General features: G+C 50.8%; 1 protein-coding gene across 1 annotated transcript in view; it reads right to left on the bottom strand.

Moving 5' to 3' along the window:
* RAB6B (RAB6B, member RAS oncogene family) overlaps nucleotides 1–12,411 on the bottom strand; it is a 57,859-nt gene that overhangs the window by 16,991 nt on the left and 28,457 nt on the right. The gene's annotated exons all lie outside the window — the stretch shown is intronic.

Here is a 12,411-nt window from a genome sequence, read left to right as displayed (position 1 = left end):
CCAGTTCAGTCCCCCAACCTCTTTTACCTGAATAGCTGCAACAGGGTCCTGACTCATCTCTCTGCCCCCAGGTTCTCCCCTGGAGAATTTTTTAAATTAATTAATTTATTTATTTTTGGCTATTCTGGGTCTTCGTGGCTACATGCAGGCTTTTGCCAGCTGTGGCGAGCAGGGGCTGCACCGCAGTTGCAGTGAGGGCTTCTCATTGTGGCATCTTCTCTTGTTGCGGAGCACAGGCTCTACCCGCACGGGCTTCAGGAGTTGCAGCTTGTGGTCTCTAAAGTATCTGGGGTGCACGGGTTTAGCTGTTCTGCAGCATGTGGAATCTTCCCAGACCAGGGATCAAACCCACGTCCCCTGCATTGGCAGGCAGATTCCTAACCACTGGACCGCCAGGGAAGTCCCTCTCCTGGATAATTAATCTTTCACGTAGCACCAGCGTTATCTTCCTAAAACATAAATCTTACCATATGACTTCCTACTGCCTCCAGGAAACCGTATAAACGCTTGAGCTTGGCCTGCACAGGGCCTGCTCCTAGCTTCCCCTCTTTGATCTCATTCCCCGCTTGCCCAGCTTGTACTTTACCCTTTAGCAGTAAGACTGTGGTCAGGACAATAACACACATGTCACTTTGTGTTTCTGTGCATTTGCTAATGCTGTTCCCTGCCTTTTTGAATGCTCTTTCACAAGGTTAAAACTTATTCAGAGATCAAGATCCACTCCTTTGCAAGTCATTTTCCAAGTCCTCAAGTTGGCCTCAGGGCCCCTCTTCTAACAGTTTCTCTGCTAAACTGGAAAGATCTCACGTTGGTCAGTTTCTCCCACTGGCCAGTGATTTGGTAAGTCTCCACATGTAGTCCATGGACCACTTGCCTCAGAATCACATCAGAAGCTTGTTAAATATGCAGGTTGCTGAATCCAGCCCAGACAGACAGAATCATAATCTCTGGGATGTCAGTCTGGGAATCAGAATTCCAGACAAGCCCTTGGATAACTCATTTGAGGAATAAAGTTTGCAAAGAGCTGTGCAGACTCTGAGCTCCTGCTTTAATTGGTCTGAGGAGGCTATGGTACCCAGAAGGAGGGGCAGATTCCCTGCCTGAGGTGAGAGACAAGGAGATGCCCATGCCTGCAGAAGAAGGGACTAATCATGGATGAAGAAACCAAGGCTCACTTAGGCTTGAGGTCATCCAGGTCGGGTGGCAGAGGCAGGGTTAGGGCCCAGGCTTCCCTGACTGCAAAGCCCCTCCTCCTGACACCTGGGCTGTATTCCGTCTGCTTCCGGAAGTCCCTTCATTTCTGAAGCTGTCATTGAGTGTGTGTGTGGGAGTCACATCCTGTCTGGCTCCTCAGTGTCAAAATCTGTGATCATTGGCCATAGCTTGGCAGAGTCCACCTAAGAGGAAGTTCGTTTGCATTTCAACAACAAGAAAAGTCAGCTAAGGGCAGAACAGAAACAAGAACTTTTAAGATGGCCTTGATTACCAGAAATTTTCTAGCTCCTCAGCATCATTTATTTTTCCAGACACAAGGCCCAAGCAGCTGGCCCTACACTACTGCCAGCTCTAGCCCATCACTCCCAGACAGGCCAGATCTACAGGGAGAAGGCAGTAATGGTCTTCCCCGGGCAGCTCCTTTCTGGCATATGGTGTAAGTAAGTAATACTCATTCACTTATCACTCTTGAGAGCTTACTATGTGTGATTCGCAGACCAAAATAGACTCTGGTCCCTGTGTATAAGGAGCTGCTCACCCTCCTGGAATGCTCTTCCACATGGTTAGCACCTATTCAGAGTTCAGGATTCAGCCTTGAATTTCCAAACTTGTGGAGAAGCTAAGATGAGCACACAGAACTAATCAGAACACAGATTAGACAGATGGGAGGGACTATTGTAATTGAGGGGCACTAAGAGGAGGGGGCTTCCCATGTGGCACTAGTGGTAGAGAACCCGCCTGCCAATGTGAGAGACATAAGAGACGCAGATTCAATCCCTGGGTGGGGAAGATACCCTGGAGCAGGGCATGGCAACCCACTCCAGTATTCTTACCTGGAGAATCCCGTGGACAGAGGAGCCTGGCGGGCTACAGTCCATAGAGTTGGCACAACTGAAGCAACTGAGCGTGTGCATGCAGGAGGAGGGAAAGTAGTGGATTGGAGGCATGGGGGAGTAAATCCCAGACAGAGGGAAGAGGGCTTCTGATTTTGGCCTTGGCAGGATTCCTATCAGACCAACCCTCCTGCAGACTACAATGATAAACTCTGAGCAAAATGTAACCACTCCCTGAAGGCACTCACAAACAGGTAGAATCTAGAGGGAAGTCAAAAACTTAAGGGAATGGCTCTGGGTGAGCCTCCTGTTTTTATGATTGTTTATTCACCCGAAGGCAGTCCCGGCTGGAGCTGAGGGGTCGGGGCTAACACTTGGCAAGAAACCCATAGTCTTATTGGTTAAACATGAAAGAACAGGTCATAAAACTATCACAGCAGCTAGAAAATGTGGAAAATCCTGGAGATGAGCAAGCCACAGACAGGGCACCCCAAATTCTGCATGAAAATGCTACTCAAATCCCTGGCCCAAAGAGACCATAAGCAGCTTAAGACTGAAAACCAAACAGACAGGCAAACAAAGCCAAACCAACCTTTAAATTGCGGCCTACCACAGGGAGGAGAATTGAAAATCTGGGTTCAACAAATATTATTTCAAGGAACAAGCAGAATCCATAGTCTTAATCACAATGTGTAGTATACAACTCAAAACTACTATAAAGTGAAAGCCATATTCAATAAAAAAAAAAAGAATAAATGGAGACTAACCTTGAGGTGACCCAGATGCTGAAAGCAGCAAGCATTTTTAGATAGCTAATATAATTATGCTCAAGCATATAAAGAAAAATATGCTCATAATGAATGCCCAGATTTTAAAATTTCAGCAGAGAAACTATAAAGAAGCAAATACAAATTTAGAACAAAAAATACAATATCTGAAGTTTTAAAATGCTTAACAGTAGAGAGCAAATGACAGATGAGTCAGTGAATTTGAAAACAGATCAACAGGAATTGTTTGAAAGGATAATATGGGAACACCAGACAGAAAGAACAACTAGCTACCCAGGCAGGCCACGGGCTTCCCTCATAGCTCAGTTGGTAAAGAATCTGCCTGCAGTACAGGAGACCCAGTTTCAATTCCTAGGTCGGGAAGATCCCCTGGAGAGGGACATGGCCACCCACTCCAGTATTCTTGCCTGGAGAATCCCATGAACAGAGGAGCCTGGCAGGCCACAGTTCATGGGTCTCAAGAGTCAGACATGACTTAGCGACTAAACCACCACCACAGGCAGGTCACATCCTCCTACGAAAGGCCCCAGAATTCTTGCTGATTTCCTGTTACGTGCCACAACCTCGACTCCCTCCAAAGTTCAGTGGAGGTCATACAGTGTGTGTGTACTGATGGGAACATGTGCATGAATGTGTGTGAGTATACATATGAGTGGAGACACACAGGTGTGCCTGCAACTGTGTATGTGCAGGTGCAAAGAAAAAGCTGTAAAAAGATTGCGAGGGATGAGTGTGAGGTGAGATGGGGAGGAAGTCATTTCTGCTTCGAAGGTAAAGCCCGGATCAGTGATATGCACACAGCCCTGGTGATGCCAGAGGCCACGGCACTGAGGTGACCAGGAGCTTCCACGGGGGAGGAGGACAGATTTCTGAGACAAACCTAGACGCTCTGTCAGTGCCTCCTGGGGTGGAGCACGGCCAGCCCTGGAGGATCTGGCAGGCAGCTAGCCGAGTGCCTCATCCAAATGGGTCCTTGGTCTGTTTTCAGGGACCTCTGCTGGTGCCTTAATGGGCTTGTCCTGGAATAATGACAGCCTCTTTGACCTTCAGCTTCCCATCTCTAAAATGGGGACAATCATAACTTCCTTCAAGGACTCTTGGATCAAGTGAGTTAGACTATGTGAAGGTACGCTGTACAAACAAAATGAGGACTGACTGACTGATGGTAGGATTTCCAAGAGAAGCTGTAGAAGAAACCCACCCACTCAACCTACAGAAGACCCTCCAATAACATTTCTCAGGCTGGTTTTGTGGAACATAGCCTCAGGAGAGGCCGTCTACAGGGATGAAAGTGAACTGTGATCAAGTGTTTCTAGGAAAGGTTTCATGTTCCAGCCCGTAGTGGGGGGCCATAAAGCACACTGACACAGTAAAGGCTCTGAGAAGTCCTGCACGCAAGAATCAGGAACAATTTCATGTAATCCGATGTTTCCCAAACTCTTGGTCCTGGCAACTTTGGTGCTTATAATTACTATTCACATCCCAGTAAATGAGTGTTCACAGAGCTTCAGGAAAGGCTGGCCTTCAGAGAAATGAGTTCCAAAGGAATCACAGCATTCATTCTCTGTATTCTGTTTCCTCTTATGAAGTAGGCAGTGAATTATTCTTGCTGGAAACTATTCCACAAAGATGTAAAGAGGATATCAAGATAACAAGAGCAGCAGGCCTGCCTCTGGGGACTCTCCATGACCCCCACAATCCTTCCCTCCCTTCCCCTCCTTGGCTGTGCTGGGCGAGCCTCCTCTACTGCGTGATGCCCTTCCAAGGAAGCCAGACTGCACTGCTGTGGTTAGATCACCCCAAACCTGGCACTGCTTATTTATTCTTTTAATATTGCCAACTGTACTGCTTATGAAAAATGGCAGGCACTTCGTCTTATACAAAAAAGGAGGGACCTTAACAAGACGGATTTCATAGTTGCATCCAAGTTTATCTTCTTCCACAGGTATGTTAACTGGTGTTAACAGGGGCTCAGACACACAGTGAAGAATGATGGCATATTATACGCCTCCCTCTGCACAAAAGCTCCCATTGGCCCAGCACATGCCCAAGGAAAGAGATGTTTCCTGAGGCACTTGTTGAAATTGTTTTTGCTATGTGCATTTATTATGAAATGTAATTTTGCATCTACTTTCTGACAAGACACAGTAATAAAGTCTGTGGTAGAAATTTGCATGGTAATTTGCATAAGTTGACTCGAGATTCTCTTCTCAGGAAAAGAAATTATGAAAAGGAATGTATGCATGTCTTCTTTCAGCCTTGGCCAGGCCTTGGCCCATGGCTGGGGGAGCATCTTGGCAAGTGGCAAAAAGCAGCTGGGCATGGCAGGCCCTTGACAATGAAGCTGCTGTTTATGCCCTGCACCACCAACCCTCAGAGGAGAGTATCAGGGTAAAGTCATGCAAATGAGCATGCAAATGAAGCTGGTGAAACTTAGGGATTCAGACCAGCAAATGGGTGCAGTGGGGGAGGGAGACAGCAGCTTCAGGAAAACAAGCTGGGCAGGGTCTGGCCTGGCCAGCAGCTCAACCAAGTACCTTGGGGGAGGGGCAGTTGACTGGAAGGCCACAGGGCAGGTACCTGGATTCTTTCCAATACTTTAGCCTCAAAGGTTACACAGTCCCAATGGCCACTTTCCTCCCAGTGGGAACTGGCTTGTGCTAGTCACCAACCAATATAAATATGTATTGATTGCTCTTTCATTTCCTGACTGTGCTCTAAAATATCAACCAACAATATATACTTTCCAACTTTAAACAAGGGGTTGTATGCATGCATGCAAGTCGCTTCAGTCATGTCTGACTCTTTGCAGCCCCATGGACTGTAGCCCTCCAGGCTCCTCTGTCCATGGGATTCCCCAGGCAAGAGTACTGGAATGGGTTGCCATGCCCTCCTCCAGGGGATCTTCTTGACCCAGGCATTGAACCCACATCGCTTATGTCTCCTGCATTGACAGGCAGGTTCTTTACCACTGGTGCCACCTGGGAAGCCCAAATAAGGGGTTCAGTCAGTCAGTCAGTCAGTTCAGTTGCTCAGTCCTGTCCGACTCTTTGCGACCCCATAAAGTGCAGCATGCCAGGCCTCCCTGTCCATCACCAACAAATAAGGGGTTAAGTTTCATCAAAATTAGTCAATTCTTCCAAAAGCTACACCGATGCCGAGGGATGTGTGGCCTGAAGCTCCCTGAGAGCTCTCCCACAGGCTCACAAATGCACAAGCCCTCTCCTCGGCTCTCAGGGAGAAAGGGGTTCTGGGGGGAGGACTTTTAAGTGCATCTACAAGTAACCCACAAAGTAAATTAGAAAGGATTACTAAAACCCGCTCCAGTGTTCTTGCCTGGAGAATCCCAGGGACAGGGAAGCCTGGTGGGCTGCTGTCTATGGGATCGCACAGAGTCGGACACAACTGAAGCGACTTAGCAGTAGCAGCAACTAAAACCTGGGCCAGAGTTGTATGATGGGGCCACTTCACTTATGAACACTAGCAGGTGCTATTGGACTACCCTAATACCAACTGGCAACCTCCTACTCCCTTGCAGGCCTGCAAACTATAAAAGAAAAACTGCTTTCCCAGCCTCTCTAGAGGGTAATGGTGATCAGGTGACTCGGTGAGTGAGTGAGTGAGTGAAGTCACCCAGTCGTGTCCAGCTCTTTGTGACCCCATGGACTGTAGCCTACCAGGTTCCTCGGTCCATGGAATTCTCCAGGCAAGAATACTGAAGTGGGTTGCCATTTCCTTCTCCAGGGGATCTTCCTGACCCAGGGATCGAACCCACGTCTCCTGCACTGTAGGCAGACACTTTACCATCTGAGTGACTCAGTTCTGGCCAATAAGACACAAGCTGCAGTCTGCTGGAGGGGGATGGGATTCCAGGGAAATTCTTGCTATCCTTTTTTTTCCTGCCTTGAATGCAGAGGTGATGTCTGAAGCAGCAACAGCCAAGCTGCATGAAGATACGAACCCACAGAACAACAAGGCAGAGCAGAATACCCAGGGGCCTGGGACGTGCGTGATGGCGTCACCGCACAGCTGGGCCAGCTCAAGGCCCACTGTGACTTCCGGCACCTGGAAAACCGAAACCCTCCCCTGTTTAAGCCAGGTTAGTCAGCCTTCTGCACTAGAGGCTGACCACAGACCTGATTTTAATATGCTTGACAAAAGAGTGGAAGAGAAGCCAGAGGAGAGGAGGGAGGGAAAGAACAGATGTCACAGTCAATCTGCCCTCAGACCAGTCCTAGGTAAATCTCCAAATGGAGCACCTGGGTGACTGGTGCTGCTCCAGTGGGTGTCTGAGGGGAGGGTCATCTTGCCAAGCTGCCTGGCATTTAGGGGGTATTTCACTGTATAAGAGTGCTGCCTCACATTTTGACCACAGAACCTAGTATTTGTGAAACATGGAACTCTTAACTGTATTAATATGATAAAATCATCGTGTTGCTAGAGTTGGCCAAAGACAGAGTTCACTGTTCTGCCAGAAGTCTGGGGACCTGGCAGCACCCGGCAGAGTGCCAGAGCTCTGCACACAGACACATGCAGGCTTGGATAGGAGGGCCCAGTTTCCCATACAAACACGTGGTGAGCAAGTTATTGTTCACTTCACTTCATCATCATCAACTGAATCTGCAGTGGAGCTGTTGTTTAGCATTGCTCTCTGTAGAGTATGGTAATGCACATTTGTGTCAACAGTATTTTTCATCTAAAATTTCCCATCATCTAGGCTTTAAGGCATCCATGAGCTATGCTTTAAATACAAATTGACCACATTCCTACTGCTGAAGTTTGAGGCCACTGATCTAGGTGATATAGGGGTTAAATGCCATCCAAATAATTTCTGGATTAAAAAACTGCAATACTAAGAAAAGTGGGATGCTAGCTCAGACTCTCAGCTAAGTGACAGAGGTAGGATTTCAACCCAGGCCTCTGAAGGCAGCATTGTTTTAGAGGAAAAGAAGGAGCTAATATCAGAGGATGTGCTGACTCAGTGTGTGACTCAGCTCTCCTCCGCGTGTGACCCCACTCTGCCCACCTCGACAGGGGTGAAGACCCTCCCCTGTCTCCTCACGTGCCGGGTGGTTACCTGAACACCACCTAAGCACACATGGCCTCTTGGATTCTGTGGAGAAAGGCCTTTCCTCCTGGCCCTCCGCCTGCTGTCTACAATCTGACCCAGGAAACTCATCAGCTCTTAAGGCTTCAGGGATCCAGATCCTGCCAGCCCTTCCTGGGCCCACTCACATAACAGCCATTTTCAAACATCTTCACTTGGTTGTTCCACCATTACTTCCCACTCGACTTTTCGTTTCCCTTTGTGTTGATGGTACTGCCACTCTTCCGGGGTGTCTGGACAGAAACCCAGGGCCCACTCAAACCTCTCCTTCCTCTGCAACCCCCAGGCCTACTCTGCTCGCTCGCCCCTCCCACGGTCATGTGTCCCGCCCAGGCTTGGCCCAGGCCCCCTCACTCAGCCCCGCGTGACTGATGAGTGATGCCCCTCCCTGCCCTTCCACTCGCAGAGCTGCCCCAAGTCTGTGGGGCCCTGCTGCAACTGCCATCCTGCCCTGGCCCAGGCCCCCAGGCCCGTCTCCTACAAACACAGGCTTCTTTGATTCCCATCAGAGCCAGCCTTCAGGAAGCCCCCGTAGCTCTCCACTCTGCCCCATGAGTCCAAACCCCAGCGAGCTTCTAGGGCCGCTAAAGCCTCATCAGCAGGATCCCAGATAGGTCTGGTGGGGAACCCTGTTCTGCACGCCCGGGGCCTCATGCCAGCCCCTTGGGGCCTCAGGCGAGTTCAGCCCCAGACATGGCCGGGGGCGGGGGGACTCGCTGTCACACAGGATGAGGTGGAACACCCTCTACCCTCCATGCCCTGCCTCAGAGCACAGCCAGATTCTGTGGCAACAAAGAGTAAGCACGTGGCAAACGTGTTGTCAGAGTATGTGAGCAGGGGAGCGGGGCAGGAGACAGAGCCAGAGACACACAGCAAAGGTGGGAGTGAGGGAGTCAGTCCTGAAAACTGTCTGGGCACCTCAGCCAATGAAGGCGAGGCGGGAGGGCCCTGGGCTACAGGGCTGACACATGAGGTACGAGTGGGCAGTGCTGGGGAGTGATCACCACGCAGGGGACAACTGGGAACATCCCCGAGCCTTCGGGGTTGGCGTCTACTTCCCAAGTGTCTCTGCCATCATGCTAAGAAAAACTAACATTTCCCTCTCTCCCTCTCCAGAGAATTTATTAAAATGGGCCTGTGTACACAGAGAATTGGAGCCTCAGCCTCCCAGCCTAATTACCATTTTAGAAGGTATTAGGAAAGAAATTCCACCTGCAGTCAAAAAAAAAAAGAAGCCAGAAAAGCCTGCAGTGGGGAGGGCACTTGGGCTTTCATTGCTTGTTTCCATGACATTGGACATTGACCCTGGGCCACTGTGGCAACTTAGTGTGATGGGGTCTAAAAATCAAGGCAGACAGTCCCTCCTGAAGCCACTGTGGGATGAAGAGGCACCTGACACCGGCTGTGGGCAGGCCCCCTGAGGGCCCGTGGACGCAGCACTGAATCTGAGGGGTCCGGGCCTCAGCAACGCCGAGAGCCCATCCAAAGCAGGAGTCGTTCCCGTAGAGCTGGGAGGACAGCGTACTGGGGAGAGGGAGCTGCAGACGGGCACAGAGCGTGGGGACAGCCCAACCACGGGGCACAGAGCTGGCACCGCCGAACCACGGGGCACAGAGCAGGGCACGGCCCAACCACGGGGCACAGAGCAGGGCATGGCCCAGCCATGGGGCACACAGCATGGCACGGCCCAACCACGGGGCACAGAGCTGGCACAGCCCAACCACGGGGCACAGAGCAGGGCACAGCCCAACCACAGGGCACAGAGCTGGCACAGCCCAACTACGGGGCATACAGCATGGCACGGCCCAACCACAGGGCACAGAGCTGGCACAGCCCAACCACGGGGCACAGAGCATGGCACGGCCCAACCACGGGGCACAGAGCTGGCACAGCCCAACCACGGGACACAGAGCATGGCATAGCCCAACCACGGGACACACAGCATGGCACGGCCCAACCACGGGGTACACAGCATGGCACGGCCCAACCATGGGGTACAGAGCTGGCACAGCCCAACCACGGGGCACAGAGCATGGCACGGCCCAACCACAGGGTACAGAGCTGGCACGGCCCAACCACGGGACACAGAGCTGGCACAGCCCAACCACGGGCACAGAGCTGGCACAGCCCAACCACGGGACACAGAGCTGGCACAGCCCAACCACGGGGCACAGAGCTGGCACGGCCCAATCACGGGACAGAGAGCATGGCACGGCCCAACCATGGGGCACAGAGCATGGCACAGCCCAACCACGGGGCACAGAGCTGGCACGGCCCAACCACGGGGCACAGAGCTGGCATAGCCGAACCACGGGACACAGAGCATGGCACAGCCCAACCATGGGGCACAGAGCTGGCACAGCCCAACCACGGGACACAGAGCATGGCACGGCCCAACCATGGGGCATAGAGCATGGCACGGCCCAACCATGGGGCACAGAGCGTGGGCATGGCCCAACCATGGGTCACAGAGCGTGGGCATGGCCCAACCACAGGCAGACATGCGCGTGAGCCTTGGTGAGTCAGAAGAACATTTCACAGCACAGAGGAGGAGTGGGAAGGGCATTCCAGCAAAGCTGACACCATAAACCAAGGCACAGAGGCCTCAGAGTGTCACTGACTTGGGAGCAGCAAGCAGGGAGGTACCTGGACCACAGGATATAGGACAAGCAGTGGGTCATGGGAGATGACACTGAAGATAGAGGTGAGCTGAGATTGTGAGGGACTCCAACAACATGGGGAGAAGTTGAGGCTTTGATCCACAACAAAGGACCACTGAGGCTCTTGAGGGCCACTGCAAAGACCTTGAGGCCTACTCTGCTGCCCATCACTGTGAAGAATACCAACCAGCCAGAAGTGTCACTATTATTAATGGGCATCAACAAGTATTCTAAGTATTATAACATTTGAAAGATCAAATAATCAAAATAATGTCTGTGAGATCATTCATACACACACACAAGTGAACACCAAGTCAGACTTAAGAACTGAAGTTAAAGCTGTGATTCAGATGTAAAGTGATGCAGGAGGACTCCCCTTGCAGGGAAGAGAGGCCTCTGGCAAGCCCACCCTGGTACAGAGCGTGGCCTGCACCAAACGAGACCAAGTGTGGCTGAGACAGTCATCCCAGAGCTGATGTCCAAGGTTGTGTACGTCATTCGGGACCCCATGGCCTTACCCTTTAGTCGATTCCTACCAAGTCTACTAGTTATCTGGTATTTCAAAAGACAGCAGAAGAAAAGAAGGGATAAGAGGGAGGCAGAGAACGGGGCTGTATTTTAGGCAAGGGTGCTGACTGGTCCAGAGCGAGACAGACAGACTAGAGCAGACACAGAACTATAATCGGCAGTGAGCTGTGCTCTGCATGTTCTGTAAGTCCGGGAAGGTGGGGAGACCTCTCAGCACAACAGTCCTCAGGGTGTTCTATAAATATTTATCCTTTGAGGACTCAATGACAAAAGGATTCCGTGACCAAATGCATCCGGGAGATTCTGCACACTACATCGGTCAGCAGATCAAAACCATGCACTGATACGGTAAAGGCCTTGAGAAGTCCTGCAGCAGAATTCTGTTCACCAGTGATCCTCAGTCTCTTGCCTTTCTATCTCAAACAACACCTACTAAGTGAAGTCACTCAGTCGTGTCTGACTCTTTGCGACCCCATGGACTGTAGCCCGCTCAGGCTCCTCTGTCCATGGGATTCTCCAGGCAAGAATACTGGAGTGGGTTGCCATTTCCTTCTCCAACTAACATCCCTTAGAACTACCATCTCACAGAACCCACTGGCTTAGAAAAACGCGCTACTACTTGTCTGTCTTAAGGAAAAAAACAATAAATTTTTTCTTAAAAATAGTTGAAATGATTAAGTTTGGTGCTTTATGATAACAGCTATAGTTGCAGGGGAAATTCACTTCATTTGACAAACCTTGCCATGCATCCATGGTGCCAGAAAAGTGAAATGCTACTGACCTTCAAGAGCTCAGCCTTCGGCTCCTGGAGCCATTTCTGTTTGACTCCAGATCTCCCTTGAGAGCCAGGGGCACTCAGGTCACTTCACCTAGCCTCCTGCCCACGTAAGCAGTGTAGGCCCACCACACTAGTTTCTCCAGGGAAGGAAGGGCCCCAGCAACCACATGTGCGTGTGCACACATGAAGGTCCAGCCAACAGCCACGCTAGAGAAGCACATTCCCCTATTGCTCTTTCACGACCCTCATTTAGAATCTTGTCCATCCACCTCCATATGATGACTCCCAAGAATTCAAACACTGTAATGATTTAGACCTGCCACGGGGGCAGGAGAACGCAAACTGAAAGGTGTCCTTTCTCTCCTGGAAACATGTGCTGAGGTTTGGAGCTTCAGAAGGGCTCAGGGTCTTTACTGGGCTGGGACCAGGGTGCAAATGGGAGGCTCCTCCGAGGCAACATAGATGCCCTGGGCCCCATGCACACCCTACTCTCCTCCAGCAT

The sequence above is a fragment of the Budorcas taxicolor genome, chromosome 1, assembly GCF_023091745.1.
Source record: "Budorcas taxicolor isolate Tak-1 chromosome 1, Takin1.1, whole genome shotgun sequence".
Lineage (NCBI taxonomy): Eukaryota > Metazoa > Chordata > Mammalia > Artiodactyla > Bovidae > Budorcas > Budorcas taxicolor.
This window is presented reverse-complemented; position numbering and strand designations above follow the sequence as displayed.